Below are 16,205 nucleotides of genomic sequence, written 5' to 3'. Positions count from 1 at the left end.
GTCAGTGTTGACTCCTAGTGACTATCAGGAATAGTCTTCAGGTTTTCCTGGCAAGATTTACAGTTATATTAGCAAAATGTAACTAATAGAACAGAATTGGTAAAGTAGCGTCAGCATCTTTGAAAACTACTAAAAAATGTGCGTACTATGCTGTCTTTAATGTATAAACTGTCAGGTTTAGAATTACTAGCTGTCGTTAGCATCACTGATTAAAAGTTAAGACAGAGACTGAATCAATAAAACTTGCTTGAAAGGAACCACTGAATTCCATATCTGGAAATTTATATCTAGTCACTTGCTGTGTTGTTTGCAAAGGGAGACTGTTTCTTGTTTTTGTCACATACTGCTTTTCTGAAGTCCCCAACTGAAGTTTCTTGCATTTCTGGTTTTGGAATCAACATTCCATTTTTTTGCTATGGGTCAGCTAACTTTGTGTATAGAATGCAATGTAATCTCTGTCTCCAGTATTCTGCAGGTACTTACCTATTGTCAAATATAGATATCTGTGAATTAGTTCCATATTTATGTTAAGGAGAGCTTTTCCTTTTGCTATTTGTTACATAATTTTTCCCTAAAACAGTGTTAAGGGCTATGGTTTCTTATTTTGCACAAACTGTCAGATTCACCTTGAAAAATAATGTAGATAAGTAGACTATTATTCTCTTAGTTTCCAGGGGAGTTGCACACATTCATGCTGGGGATAATAGACATTTGGAATAGAACAGTAATGAAAGAACTCATTTCTTGAATTAGATTTTTGATGCAACCTATTTTTTTTTCTGTATTAATTTTGTCTGATAGTGGACACCATAATAAGTAGAATTTTTCATTGTCATGTACTGCAACTGATTAACAAATTTTGTCCTGTATCAAAAACTATTACATGTGAGTAATTTGTACCAATTTCAAAGATTAGTTTACTGATAGCAATTTCCTCTGTATTACATATGTACTTTAACAGCTTTTTATATTAAAACTTGAAATAACGTAAAAGTTATTATCTGAAGATATTTTCTGCAAATCCTATTGCTTATATGTAAATAGTAATGGCCCATTCAACACAGAGAAAGTGTTCATATATTTAATAATTGTTTTCACATTCTAGTTCTTGTTTATTAAAGTATAATTAATATTTCTCAGAGTGAATTTGGTACCATGAAGTTTATAATAGTGGACTGCATATTGAAGAGAAATAAAGTCAGAAGACATTCTATGTATCTTAAAACATTTTAAAACCTTCACTCAGTTCAGAAAATGATACTAAACAGTTAAGCTGATTAAGAGCTTCTTTCTCTACTTCTTAATATTTCTTAATTCTGCTGTGTTTTTGGTCTGTTTTTTCCCCCCTGAATGTTGCAATTAGAATTCTCTAGGCTATACTAATTTAGTCTATTCAGTTTATGTGGCAACCCATCTCACCATTGTGACCCTAGGTGGCTAACAGCAGTTAAAAAGACAGAACCAAGAATAAAAATAATTAAGAGGCTTCAATTAAAACCCATTATTCTAAAAGAGACAAAACTTTTGATGCAAAATGTGTACGTTTGTACCTGAATCCTGATGTCAGACACAAATTCAGTATATACCGTACTTTTTGGAGTATAAGATGCATTCCCCCCCCCCAAAAGAGGGTGGAAATGTTGGTGCATCTTATACACCAAATACAGCCATTTATGGCCTCCTGAAACCTTGCCCCGCACGTCCCATTTTTGTGAAAAATGGGCCTGTTTTTCACAAAAACGAGGCACACAGAGGGTTTGGGAGGCCTGCAGAGTGCTCCTGGGGGCTGGGGAGGGCAACCCCCCCCATTTTTTGCTTCCTTAAACCCCCCCCCCCACGCATCATGGTTTTGCCCTCCCCAGCCCCCAGGAGCACTCTGCAGGCCTCCCAAACCCTCTGCACATCCCATTTTTCTCAAAAACGAGATGCGCAAAGGGTTTGGGGCCCAGGGAGGGCAAAAAAATTTTTTTTCTTGTTTTCCTCTTCAAATTCTTGGTGTGTCTTATACTCCGGTGCATCTTATAGTCCTAAAAATATGGTAAGTCATGGTTTTGTGTTGTGATGTTACAATATATTTCAGCCCCATTTGGCTGCCAATGGTTGTAACCATGGCTCAGAATAGAGTAACATATTGATATTTAGAGATCATAAAAAAATCCTAAGTGGCATAGTGTAGGCTGTGTTTCCACTCATAGGAAACTAGGAAAGGGAACAAGGAAAGGAGAGTAAAAAAAAAAATACACAACCTTGGGAATTGAACAGTTTGCCTTCAGTAGTTGTGGGAGCTTCATCACTGGAAGCTTTGAAGAACAGACTGGACTGCCATCTGTCAGAAATGGTAGGGTCTGCTTGGGCAGGAGGTTGGACTAGATGACCTACAAGACACCTTCCAACTCTGTTAATTTGTACCTGTACTAATGTCAGTTGGCATCCCTGCAAAGTTTGGATTTTCTGAAGCTTAAAATATGAAACTAGTTGTGATAGAATGGGATTGCCAACTGTTCACGTGCATCAATTGGAGATGAAATGCATTATGATGGTATAGAGAAATGATGCCATATAACATTGTTACTCCATTGCAATATTGCATAATGCACCCTGCAGGAAGGATAAGCAACTTGTTCAGTTAGTAGATTGCGATAGAAGATTTTGCGTGAATAATGCATGCCATCCTATGTAGATTTTGTTTGCAATTCTGTAGATTAGAAATTTATTTTAAATACTTTTTTCCTCCTAGGATTTTAATTTCAGAATAGGTAAGGCTACAAGTTATCTGTTGTTGGCCCAGCAAGCTCAAGGAATGATAATAAGCTACACACCTGCCTTGAATACCAATTCTGATACCTGAATGAAATGCTGATGTCACTGAGCTGAATGGAGAGGTGGTTCTTCATTTGTCTATACAGAGTACAGTTCCTAACAGTACAACTAATAGGTGATAGTTTTCACATCTATAACTTTCCATAGTCAAAATAAAATTCAGAAAACAGCTACACTGTTCACCCTGCTGATAAGATATTCTTTGATCCAATGGAGTTTTCTGTCAGCGTAACAGTGAAAGGTACTTTTTGGTGATTCACACCTGCATCCTTCCAGAACTGTTCAAGGAAATTTTCATAGTGTGACATAAGTTAATTCTGAAGAAAGCATACCACACGATGTGACAATTTTGCAATAGACATGTTGAAGCAGTCTATAGCATTGGTTCCCTGTCAAAGGTATAGGAAATTTATAGTAATTCCTTTAATTGTTTATATAAAAAATTGCATGAGGCCTATTTACCAGATTCTTGTCTTTATAAGTGTCCAGTGCAATGAAAGCCAGGATGGCCAGCTTAGGCCAGTCACCCTCTCTCAGGATGGTTGCTGTGAGGAAAATAAGAGGAGGAAAGTGGATATGTTTGCCACCGTGAGTTATTTTTACAAACGAAACAAGGCAGGATACAAATAATAAAATAGATAAATATCCAAAATTATAATGTGAGAATTGAATTTGAAGTTTCATTGTTAATGAGAAAATGTGAACAGAGCTGTCCTTTATATAAGTTATTACATTGGTTTAAATTATGTTTTAGGTCAATATCTTTTTAAAAATTTATTTTATTTTTTTCTACCATTCTTTCTTTTCTACCGTAATTGGAACAATCTGGGCTTTGAGGGGGGATTAATTTCAATTAATTATCTCATATATATGGATACCATTCCAGTGTTGCAATTGGGCATACCTTTTGTTGCTGGCTGATTTTAAAGGTTGATAGTGACACATGGCATATAAGACTTGTTTTTACAAGTAATCTCAGAACACATGTACAAGCATGCTCTAGTATTGTGTTGTCAGATCTGGAGCCTGTCTAGTTTACTTGAAAAGCAGTGTGTCAAAGAGAACATAATATTTAGTCAGACAGCAATTAATAGCCCAAGTTAACTTTATTTCTGATTATAGTGCCCAGTAGAGTCGTTAAATGCTGTTTGAGGTTATGACAATAATAACCTGGATGACTGAGAAGATAGGATGTTACAACTTCCTGTCGTAACTTTAGAAAGTTAGGACAGAAACTTTCAGAAAGCTTCAGAAAGGGTAATTGTGGCCCATAAAATGTCATGCATTCCCCTTCCTGCAATCAGGTGACCACATTTCAGGCTTCTGGCAACCGACTCACACATTAATAACTAGTTGCAGCATCCAAGAGTCACATGACCAAAATTTGCAACTTTTTTTTTTCTATTTTGGGTTGTTGGTTTTTTCGTGGTTTCTGGCAAAAGTCACCCATTCGGGAGACTTAAGAATCATATGTTTCCTTTAACAATCATGTGATTCAGACATAATAACCACAATAAAAATGGTTGAAAAATCTTTCAGGTTCGACTTGCGACCAGAAGGACTTATAATCAAAATTGGAGTCCTAATTGTGGTTGTAAGTTGAGGCTAGCTGTAGCATCCCCACAGTTACGTGATCAAAATTCAGATGCTTGGCAACTGGCATGTATTTATGACAATTGCAGTGTCCTGGGTTCATATGAACACCATTTTGCAACTTCCTAGCTGGCTTCTGACAAATAATGGGAGAAGTTGGATTTGTTTAACAACCATGTAATTCACTTATGGCAAAAAAGGTTGTAAAATTGGGCATAACTCACTTAACAGCTGCCTTGCTTAATAATGGAAATTCTGGCTCAAATTGTGGTCATAAATTGAGGACTACCTATAAAATATTTAAAATTAGACATGCAAACTGTATACTTGACATTAACAGTTAACTAGTAACTATTATAACTATTGTATAGCTTTCTACCAAGAATGGTCTGGTTGTACCTTTACTTTCTCTTAGCTTCCTGGAAATAAATCAACTGTTCAAAAATCAGCATTTAGATGTAATAAAAATGTTCATATAAGAAGTTGTGTTGGGTCTTCATTCTTCATACGTCTGTTCTTTCTTAATCACAGAGAATTTAATGCAGATAGTGAATTCTATACTCCAGTATTCAGAGGTTTTGCTCTCATAGGTTATGTTACAAATAGTATGCTTAGGTGCCACTTGCACATTTAGTTTTTTTCTTTCAAATATATTACAACAACCTGCTTCTCTGTTTCTGGTAATAAATTGCATTACTCATTTTTAATTATTTACAGCGAATTTGACCTGCAGGCAGCCATCTTGGGCATGTCAGTTTCTTAGTTGCTACTCCTTGCTTATGACAAGTGTTCTGGTGTGTTCTTTGGATCCAATTTCTGATTACCTTCTAGTTACGTGGATTGCTGTAGCAAACTTTCCATCAATCCAACCATTATTTATGTTCTATTTTAAAAAGAGGAAGAATGGGGAGAGGGATAGGAAGGCACTTGGTGTCAGTGATTTGATTGCTTCATCTACTAAGATTTCAGTTTAAAGCAGCTGGAAAACTGCTTATTATAAGCATCAGGTGTTATGTCTTTTGTGTGTCGGAATGTAAAGTGTAAGAAGAGACCTACTAGATGAGGCCAAAGCCCGTATTCTAGCCCGGTATTTTGTGTTACCAAGCGGCCAATCTGATGTGTTCTGAACAAGAAGGCAGTAGCTTTCTTCCACTTCTGGCCCCTAGCAGCTGATCTTTAGACCAATGTGTGTAAGCTGTAAGATGTGTGGACTTCAACTCCAATAATTCCCCAGCCAATATGCTGGGGAAAATTGCCAACGTTGAAAAACACCATTTTAGGGTGTATTACTTAAGATTTAGGAAGTACAATAGAACCATGAAAATTAGTATCCAATTAAAGACTAAATTGCCAACAATTTTGTCACATTGCACATTGATGTCAAATGTCATATGATTCTTTCTAACAAACAGACAAAGTTATCCATCTGATAGGAAATGATCATCTTCCGAAAAATCCCTGTCCACATAATATAATATAGCTGCAAATGTGCTTGAACTGATTCTGGTGTCTTTGCTGATTTTTGGAATAAGCGCTCTGCGTCCAAGCATGTTATGTTTTTCTTCTGTCAATAGTAATTGGTGCTAGCTGCAGCCCAAAGGGACTTTGCTCTGTAAGAATATTTTAATATACTTTTTCTGACTTCCATCTTTAAAATATCTGAGGGCATTTCATCTGAAGCCTGAATAAGCCAAGGGCAATGCACAATTATGGCCAAGTCACTGCAGCAGTCAGCGCCAAAGCTGCAGGAAGCAGAGGCAAATGCATTGGAGTTTTTTCTGCAGTAGCACCTGAGCTTTCTGGGAAATATTTTGCTGCATGTTGACAGAATGTGAACTGCCATGCCAATTGCATGAGCTCCAGGCTGTCATAGCTGGCAAGAAGTATTTGTAGTTAAGTAGAGGTTCAGAAATATATTGAAGCAGAAGTGGTGTTTCTACCCAGTTCTAAAAATCCACACTACTGGTGGCTATTTTGCAAGGTCACTTTCTACCTTCTGAACGAATATCAGAATATATTCTTCATGTCCAAGAGAAGTGATATTGGATGGCCCTTTGGTGTTAGGAGAGGAAATACATCTCAAGAGGAAAATATTAAGTACGTCCATGCTTTCTAAAAGTGCCAGTGACTTTTATGTCGATATGTGGATATGTGCATGCATGCCTCAGTGACCAGTATAATATAAAAAAAGCAATCTCAGATAGGATAAGAGTTTGATATTTTCCTCTTCCCTCACCGTTCCATCCTCATGTAATGTCTATTAAATTTTATTTCTGAAAATAGCTAATCTCTTTGCACTGTTTTTAGAAAGCCATCTTTTGAGGGTGTTCTAATTTAATTTAATTTATTGGATTTGAGGGCTCCCTAACTCCAAATGACTCCGGATAGCTCACATTATAACAAAAAATAAAATGCATCACAATTACAGGGAGTCCTTGAGTTACAACCATTCGTTTAGTGACCATTTGAAGTTACAACAGCACTGAAAGAAGTTACTTATGAATGGTTTTTTCACTTCCCGCCATTGCAGGATGCCCTTGCTCAGGTAGTCAAGATTCAGGCAACTGTATTTGTAACAGTTGCACTGTCATTTGTAACCTTCCCAGAGGGCATCCAACAAGTAAAGTCAATGGGGGAGGCCAAATTTGCTTAACATGTGCATGATTCACTTAACAATTGCAGTATTCTCTTAACAACCGTGGCAAAAAGGTCATAAAATGGGGCGCAATTCACTGAACAACTGTGTTGCTTAGCCATAGAAATTTGGGATTCAATTGTGGTTGTAAGTTGAGGACTACCTGTAAGCCAGAAAAGGATGGCCCAGATAAAGTTGTACAGAGGCCTTCTGGCCATGGCAGTCACCTGCTCATCAAGCAAGAGGTCTTGGTCTAAGAAGATTCCCCCCAGATTGCACATCACCTTTGAGCAAGAAGTACAATCCAATATTAGAATATCCTCAGATTCTCTGGGGGGTGGGCGGAGGCAACAGTCACAGCCTCTCAGTCTAGATAAGGTGGCATTTAATTACAGTAGTTGATATTATTCTGTTTTAATTATTGTGTACTTAAAATGGGCAGTCGTATAACTTCAGTATGAAGAAATAAATAGTGCACAGGACAAACATAAGTACTAATCTTTCCTAACTGTATTGGTGTCTATCTGTTTCTAGTTTTTAAGAATGGACCCTGCTAAAAAGGAAACAATTGGTTTTCTTACTTTAAAATCACTAAAGAAAATACAGACAGAATGAGACTTGTTTGTCAAAACAATCTTGTCTCTCGGCTGTGTGCTTCTAAAGCAGTTCTGTCAGATCTTTGCAGAACTGTATGTTGCTTGATCATAATTTGCCATGCTTAGTTAATAAACTGGAAGTTCTTGATGTCTCTAGAGATCTCATCTGTTAGGTTTCTTCCTTTGTCTGCCCTTTATTTGTGTACAAAGCTGTTAATTTGTACTAAGAACTATTTCTCAAAATGAAAGGATCTGAATTAATAAGCTGTACTCATATTGAGAGAAGCAAGGGAATGCGTTAGCAAAAGCACCATATTTATTAGTTTTTTGTCATCATAACTTTGAAAAAATAGATAACTGTCTGTACTTCAATAAAGTGCCGTATTAAGACAAGAATAGCTTGTCCCTTCTTATTTTCTTGTTATGATTGTTATATAATATAATTTAAAATAAAGAAACAAAAGCAAACGCACATCCCTAATTCTCAAACTTAATCCTCATTTTCACAGAAGGAGAGAAAGAAAGGGGCAAATGTGTGAATATGTTTAACTATATTAAGATGCTTTAAATTTCACTAAGTAAGATATGAAATGGATTGTCTTTTTTGTATGGAGAAAGGAATAAGACAAGACAAATGTGAGCTTTTGGCAGTTACATCACTCACTGTTCTGGTTAGAAGATAACATTTTCCACTTAGAGCAGTTTTAATGAGAAGAGCAGTAAGAAAAATAATATTTTTAATCTCTTTCCTTCAGCAACAGTGTATGTATATCAAGATAATCCATGAGAAATTCCTTTAAAGGAACTTAGATAACTGTAATTCCAGGGCAACATGTGGCCTTAACAGCCCTTGGAGGATCCTTTGGCCATGGTGGTTTCTTCATTTTAAACTAGGAAACAGAAGAAAACAAAAACAAAATTGGCAGATTCACTGTTTCTGAAGATCTACAGCAGGGCTGCCAAACTTGTGGCCCATGGGATGAATGTGTCACGTGTTGGCCACGCCCACACCCAGTTTAGCAAAGGGGGGGGAAGTCCTGATACTTCACGTGATGATGCGAGTTTGACGTCACTGGTCTACAGTGATTGGAGCCTTGGCTAGAATTAACTATACCACATAAGTCAGTAACCTTTTAAAAAAAAATAGTTAAAAGGAAATTGATGAAATTGTTGTTAATCATTCACACTTCCTTTGGAAAAATTAACTTCAACACCTTGACAAGGCAAACCAATGCAGGGTCGCAAAGATTCATTTTCTTTTATTTGAAAATAAATTTAATGTAACAACAAAAAAGCTTAATGTATATTAGACATCTCGTGGAATGTTTTATAAGGATTGACTGTCCTGCTAATGAAATGTAATTCAGCAATTAGACCATTTGGTTGGAACTTGTCCTGTTGCCACATGTGAGAGTGAAGTCAGTAGGGATTGTAAAGATAAATAGTGCTTGGTTAACAACCACATATTCAGCATCTATCTGAAGTTGCAACTATGCTGAACAAGTGTTATTTATGACCAGTCTTCAAGCTCTGGCCATCTCAATACCCTTGATCACAGTTTGGGTACTTGGCAACCAGCTTGCACTTACAACAATTACATGATCTCTATTTGAGATCTTCCCTGCCAGCTTCCCACAAGCAAAATTAATGGGGAAGCCCCCAGGGAAGGTTGCAAATTGCTCCCACCACTTTTTCTCCTAAGGAGTCCCACTATGGAGTCCGAGATCCCAGCGACGCTTGGGCCACAGAACCCTTTCCCCTGACCAGCATCAACCCCCTCTCCAGCCTGCAAACACTTGCAACAGCACGCATGCCCACTTCGCTCCATAATACTCACCTACACATCAATCTATTTGGGAACCAGCCAGGTCTTGTGATTTCCTACCAGCTTCCCTACTGACTTTGTGGAAGCCAGAAGGAAAATTGCAAGTTGTGATAATCTGAGATTCTTGCTTAATGACCTGCGATCCAGATTTAATGATGGCAGTGGGCCTGCCCGGATAGCTTTCATTAAGTGATGTGGTCACATGACATTGCACTTAATGGCCCACTAATTCCAATTATCATCATTAAGTGAGGACTACCTGTGAGACTCTAGATTGATTGCTATATTAAAGATGCATATATTTTAGTTACCATTTGCAATCTTTTGGGCTATTTCCTTTTTCTTTTGATTAGTATTACGGTATTATTAATTTTAAGATGATATTATACTGTTAACACTGCTAGTTTATAATTTTCCTTTATTAATTGGTTTAATGTATTAAAATGAAGACTAAAGCCAGAAATGTTTTTGTTGAAATATAACTTTTTCATTCCCTCACATCCACTCTTTCCCTGTTAAGCTGTGGTTTTTCTTATCTATCCCCCCCAAAATGTTAAGTGTAGCCTCTGGCAATTAAAAAGTTGCTCACTTCTGTTTTAATGAAAGAAAGTATAATTGAGAGCAGCAACAAACATTTCTGAAGAATGAATTTTGGAAGATCTAGGCTTGATGTTACTGTTATAGTTATGTGTCCTGCTGTGCAAAATGTGTTTTGTACACAAAATATGTTAGTAACGGATTGAGATTTTTAAAGGAAATATTCATTCTTTTTGAAAATGACATTTAACAGGCCTTTCTTGTAGTCCCTTTTACTATGAAGGAGAGAGACATGGCATTCAGAAAATGAACAATTGAGTAAACTGTCCCTGGGCATCTATATTGGAACTTATGGTTTTTAACATCTAAAAATGATTTAGAATTTGGGTGAGCAATTATTTAGGCAAGTTTGCAAATGGCATCAAATTATTCAATATGAGGAAACCACAGGTGGATGGTTACAATGTTCCTTTAGTATTCTATATCAGAATTTAATGATATTTTATACTTGAGGCAGATATTAGACATGGAAACTTGATAAAATAATGCAGTCATGCATGTAATTAGAACAAAGTTATAAAAAATATTTAGCTGGTTTTGCCAACAAGTTGCAGCAATATTGGTTGTGTTAACATTAATTTCTAGCACAATCTTTCAGAATACAGTAATCAACATATTTTACCTTTCTCTCCACATCTCTCTTATAAGTAATTTGCATACTTCTTTTATCCTTATTGTTCAGAATTAAAAAGTGGATACCAGAACACAATAATATTCCAACTATAAATGGATACAGGCAGATTTATTTTGGGGTTCATTGTTTAATCTATGCAAATGTTACACAGAGTGACATGAGGGAGGGAGGGAGGGAGGGAGGGAAGGAAGGAAGGAAGGAAGGAAGGAAGGAAGGAACTGGTTATTGAGAAGTTATCTGGCTTCTAGAGGAATATCTATGTACCTGATTTATTCTTGAGTGTTTCCCTTCTTTCCCAAAAAGGTAGACTAATTTTTTTTAAAAAAATCTAGTTTCTTCTCTTCGATTGCCGGGACAGCAGTCAGATTGGGAGTGACTCCTGTCTGATGACAACTGAGTCTGCCGGTTGAGAAGCTCCTCCTCTTCCTCTTGCTTCCTACTTTCAGACTCAGTTCTGATCAGACAAGACGCATTTTGGCTGAGCTGCCCAGCAATTGTTCTAGATTTTAAAAAAAAAAAAGGAAGGAAAGAGACTAGAGGAGTAAGGAGTTTTTCCTTACTATTCTCAGAGGCTCCCCTATTTAATTGCTTTGGGGGCCTCTTTCCAGCGAGAAAGGCTCACGCCCAAGCCCGCTGGTGGCAGGCAGATGCTAAGAATAAATGGCGTTTAGCCTCTGCTCCTTTTCAAGGGATAAGCTTTTGGAAACTCTCTGGAACCTTTACTCATTGAGACTAAGGATAAACGTTCCGAATATTCCTTAGTTAAGACTCACCAAGCGGTTGCTTGGTCTGTCAAGTCATCTTTAGCGGTCTGCTTTTTCAATAGGGCTGCCCTTCTTTGGATCAAACAATTACAGGAGTGTTTACCATCTTCTGATGTCCGCTGTCATCAGGACATCAATAAAATTGTGGCTTCTTTAGAGTACTCAGCTGACTCTACTATGCATGCCTCCCGTTTTGCAGCCAAGGCCATAGGATCCACGGTGGCTTCACGCCGCCTATTATGGCTCCGTCATTGGCAGGCAGATGCTAAGAATAAATGGCGTTTAGCCTCTGCTCCTTTTCAAGGGGATAAGCTTTTTGGAAACTCTCTGGAACCTTTACTCATTGAGACAAAGGATAAGCGAAGGGTTCTTCCCTCTCTCTCTCGCAGATCTGAGTTCCGTCCTTCGGCTAGCTCTTCTTATCGTTCCTTTCGAAGTTCAGGTCAGGGACCTTCAGGTAACAGACGCCAGCGTTATTTCCCCTCCCGTCAAGGTAGGTCACAGGATAGGTCAGGTAACCCTAGTCAGAGGGGTTCTTCCAGGCGTCCCTTTCGAGGGGGAAGGGGTCGCCCATTCCATAGATACCGCTGACAAATCCGTGGATCTTCCCATTGGGGGCCGCCTGGCTTTCTTTGCCAGCCAGTGAGAGATCTCAACCATGGACTCCTGGGTAAGGGAGACGGTCCGGCTGGCCCTCTCTCTGGAATTTCTTTCCACCCCTCTCATCTCGATTTCTCTGATGCCCCCTCCTGCGGGATCGAGCAAAGCGGCTCCTGCTGGAATCGGCTATCAATCACCTCTTGGAAATTCGAGCAATTCAGCCAGTTCCTCAGGACCAGCAGGGGCAGGGGTTTTACTCTTGCCTTTTCTTGATACAGAAATCTTCGGGGTGGGGTGGGGTGGAGAGCGATTCTGGATTTAAAATCCCTGAACCGTCGTGTAGTTTATCGGCGGTTCAAGATGCACGCTCTCCAGTCTATCCTGGAGGGCCTGCGCCAAGGGGATTTCCTTACCTCAATAGATTTGACGGAAGCGTATCTCCACGTCCCCATTCATCCAGCCTATCAGAAATACCTAAGGTCTTGTCATGCGAGTCGGCACTACCAATATCGGGCTCTCCCATTCGGCCTTGCCTCGGCTCCTCGAGTATTCACCAAAATAATGGCTGCTCTGGCAGGTCATCTTCGGACCTTGCCAATCAGAATTCGGTGCTATCTAGACAATCTCCTTATTCAATCCAGGTCAGTACATCTAGCCCGACTGGATCTGTCTATGACACTTCGGGTCTTAAGGAGCCACGGGTTTTCCATCAATACAGAAAAGAGCCATTTGGTACCGACGACTCGCATCCAACACCTGGGGGCAGTCATAGACACATCCATCACCACAGTGTTTCTGTGTCAGGAACGCCTGACCAGTTTGCGGTCACTGGTCAAGTCAGTCACGTCGGGGGACCCTGTTCCTCTGAGGTCTTTATCCCAGCTTCTGGGGAAGATGGTATCTTGCATAGGGATAGTCCCTTGGGCACGCCTTCACCCGTTCCAAAGGAAGCTGCAGGGAGCCTCCCTTCGCAGGGTAGTTCTCCCCACCAAGGTTTGGAGGTCTCTTCGTTGGTGGATTTCTCCAGCAGTGAACAAGGACACGTTGTTCAAGGAACCAAGTTGTCTGGTCTTGACCACAGACGCAAGCCTTTATGGCTGGGGGGCTCACCTAGAGTCGGAAATAGCTCAGGGCAGATGGACTCACGATCTATCTCACAATATCAATTGGTTGGAATTGAGAGCCATTCACCTGGCCTTATGGGTCTTTCAGGACAGAGTTCAGGGTCAGGACTTTCTCATAAGAACAGACAACATGGCTGCAAAGGCCCATGTCAATCGCTTCGGGGGGACCCACTCTCGGCTCTTGATGAGGGAGGCGGAGAGCTTGGGCCTTTGGGCGGAACAGCACCTCAGATCGATAAAGGCAACTCACATCTCAGGGGTGGCGAGCAAGCTCAGTCGAACCACAGTGGACCAAGGGGAATGGAGCATTCACCCGGATTTGTTCAAGGAACTGTCGAACCGGTTCAGCTCTCCACAAGTCGACCTTTTTGCCACGGGCCAATGCCCAGACAGCAAGGTTCTTCAGCAGGTTTCCTTCTCCAGGGGCCGAAGGTGTGGACGCTCTATGCAGCAGTTGGCCTCCTGGCCTTCTATACGCTTTTCTCCCCCTCTCCCTAATCACCAAAGTAGTCAGGAAACTATTGGAGGAGCAAGCGGAGATCATCTTGATAGCATCTCATTGGCCTCGTCGGCCCTGGTTTGCGGATCTTCAAGCCCTATCAGTCCAACCTCCCTGGAGGATTCCGCCTCACAAGGTGGTTCTGACTCAGGGGTCCCTGATACATCCGTCAGCAGGCTGGCTTCAGCTAACCACTTGGCGGTTGTCAGGCGCCTCCTGAGGGAAGTAAATGTCTCTCCTCAGATCATCAGGACATTACAGTCAGCTAGACGAGCTTCCACGAACAGAATATACGACGCCACTTGGGCTAGGTTCGCTTCTTGGTGCTCCAAGAGGAACTTGGCTCCCACTGAATCTTCCACCTCTTGAATTTTGGACTTTCTCCAGGACGGTTTAGATGCGGGTCTCTCCCCTAACACCTTACGTAGGCAGGTAGCCGCCCTGGCCTCCATCAGGGTTTGCAGGGCTCGGAGTTCCCTTTCCCAGGTCCCTCTCATTCGGGAATTTTTATGGGCTGCTTCCAATCTCAGGCCTCCCACCTTACACCGCTAACCTTCATGGGACCTTTCTAGGGTTCTTAATGCCCTCACCAAACCCCCCCTTTGAACCTTTACGGGAGGTGGGGCTGAAATTCTTAACGTATAAGGTAGTCTTTTAGGTAGCGATTACGTCCGCCCATCGGATTTCAGAGCTAGCAGCCCTTTCTTCTAGACCAGACCTTTGTGTTTTCCACACGGACAGAGTAGTCCTTAGATTAGATCCCACATTTGTCCCCAAGATCAACACTCCCTTTCATAGGGCTCAGGAGTTGGTCATTCCCAATTTCTGCCCCAACCCGTCTCATGCCCTAGAACGTTCCTGGCATTCCCTTGATGTTCGCAGAGCACTCCAGATATACCTTAAGCGGACTTCTCCCATTCGGAGATCGGAGGCTCTTTTTGTTTCCTTTCAACCAATCTCTTTAGGTCAGAAGGTTTCCTCACCCACTTTAGGGAGATGGCTTAGGGCATCTATTGCCATAGCCTATACCTCTCAAGCCCTTCCCATTCCTCGCCACATCACAGCCCATTCAACCCGTAGCGCCTGTACCTCAGCTGCCTGGGCTACACAGGCATCCTTAGAGGAGGTCTGCAGGGCTACCACATGGTCTTCTCCTTCACCATTCATTAGACATTATAAGGTGGACAGATTTGCATCAGCCAATGCTGCCTTTGGTCGTAGGGTCCTCCAGAGGGTTATTCCACTCCGGGCCCATCGGACTCAGTTTCTCATCCCTCCCTATAGGGTAGCAGCTTTGGCATGTCCCCAATCTGACTGCTGTCCCGGTAATCAAAGAGAAAGGGCGTTGGTTTACCTGAACGTATCTTCTGTTGATTGCAGGGACAGCAGTCAGCCCCACCCTGTCATTTATTCCTGGTCTTCTGGGGATCTGTTACAGGCTAGGCAGGGAGGGGCGGGGGGGTGTCTCCCCTTGTTTTTTTCAGCTCAGCATGCCAGTCTGCCGTATTTCCTTCATCTGAAAGTGGGAAGCAAGAGAAAGAGGAAGAGCTTCTCAACCGGCAGACTCAGTTGTCATCAGACAGGAATCACTCCCCAATCTGACTGCTGTCCCTGCAATTGACAGAAGATGCGTTCAGGTAAACAAACACCCTTTCTGTGAAGTCCTTGATATTCTCTGAGCTAGGTTGTTTGCTAAGCTGTTGGTTTGAACTCTGAGCTTGGCAATTTGGTTGCAAATGTTTCATCACCATTCGAGGAGACATTGTCAGTGCATTTTGAGTTGTGCTCATCTGTCAGAACACAGGCTTTTGAATACCTTTTTATGAGATGCAAATTAATCTGACTGTTGTTTGTTCAGAGGTTGTTTGCTTTCAGATATTTCATTACCCAACTGGGTAACATTAATGCTGGTGGGGTTTGCACCTTGTTATATAAAGTAGTTTGTCCTGCCCATGTTGGCAGGACCATGGTGTTTTTTCCCTTGATAGTTCCTTTTTGGTACAAAGAAGAAACCTTCTCCCTTTCATCCCAAACAAGTCAATATGAACAACTTATCACTGTTTCTTAAAACCAACCATTTCTTCATTTCTTATTTTCATCCCATTCTTTAAGTTAATCTTTAAAACCTAATTTGTCCATTTTAATTAACATTTTATTAGAGACTGTCAGAAATAATATCATAATTATATTTACTAAATCCAATTTGAATCCTTGCCTTTACATTTTTATCTCCCTTTCTATTTAAACATACCCCTATTTGATCTCTTCAAATAAACAAAATCCTAGAATCATCATACAATTCTAATCAGTAAGAATCCATTAAACATTCCCAAAAATAGCAACCCACTTGTATTAATCTTGATCAAATCAATTTTGTATTCTTTCTTCTTTCTTCCAACAATGTTTAGTTCCCAAACAAAGTCCTAACAGCTGCTTTCTCATACTCTCTTTGTTTCTGTTCTCAGAACCATTGGCATCTTTATGAAGGATCATTTGTAATTCCAGTAGAAGAAAATTA

At 40.4% G+C, this 16,205-nt stretch overlaps 1 protein-coding gene across 4 annotated transcripts in view; it reads left to right on the top strand.

Annotated features, from left to right (window-relative positions):
• BTBD7 (BTB domain containing 7) overlaps window positions 1-16,205 on the top strand; it is a 71,206-nt gene that overhangs the window by 1,512 nt on the left and 53,489 nt on the right. The window lies entirely within an intron of this gene.

The sequence above is a fragment of the Ahaetulla prasina genome, chromosome 1 (genome assembly GCF_028640845.1).
Source record: "Ahaetulla prasina isolate Xishuangbanna chromosome 1, ASM2864084v1, whole genome shotgun sequence".
NCBI classification, from domain to species: Eukaryota; Metazoa; Chordata; class Lepidosauria; order Squamata; family Colubridae; genus Ahaetulla; species Ahaetulla prasina.
Note: the sequence above shows the minus strand (reverse complement) of the source record. Positions and strands in the feature narration are given on the sequence as shown.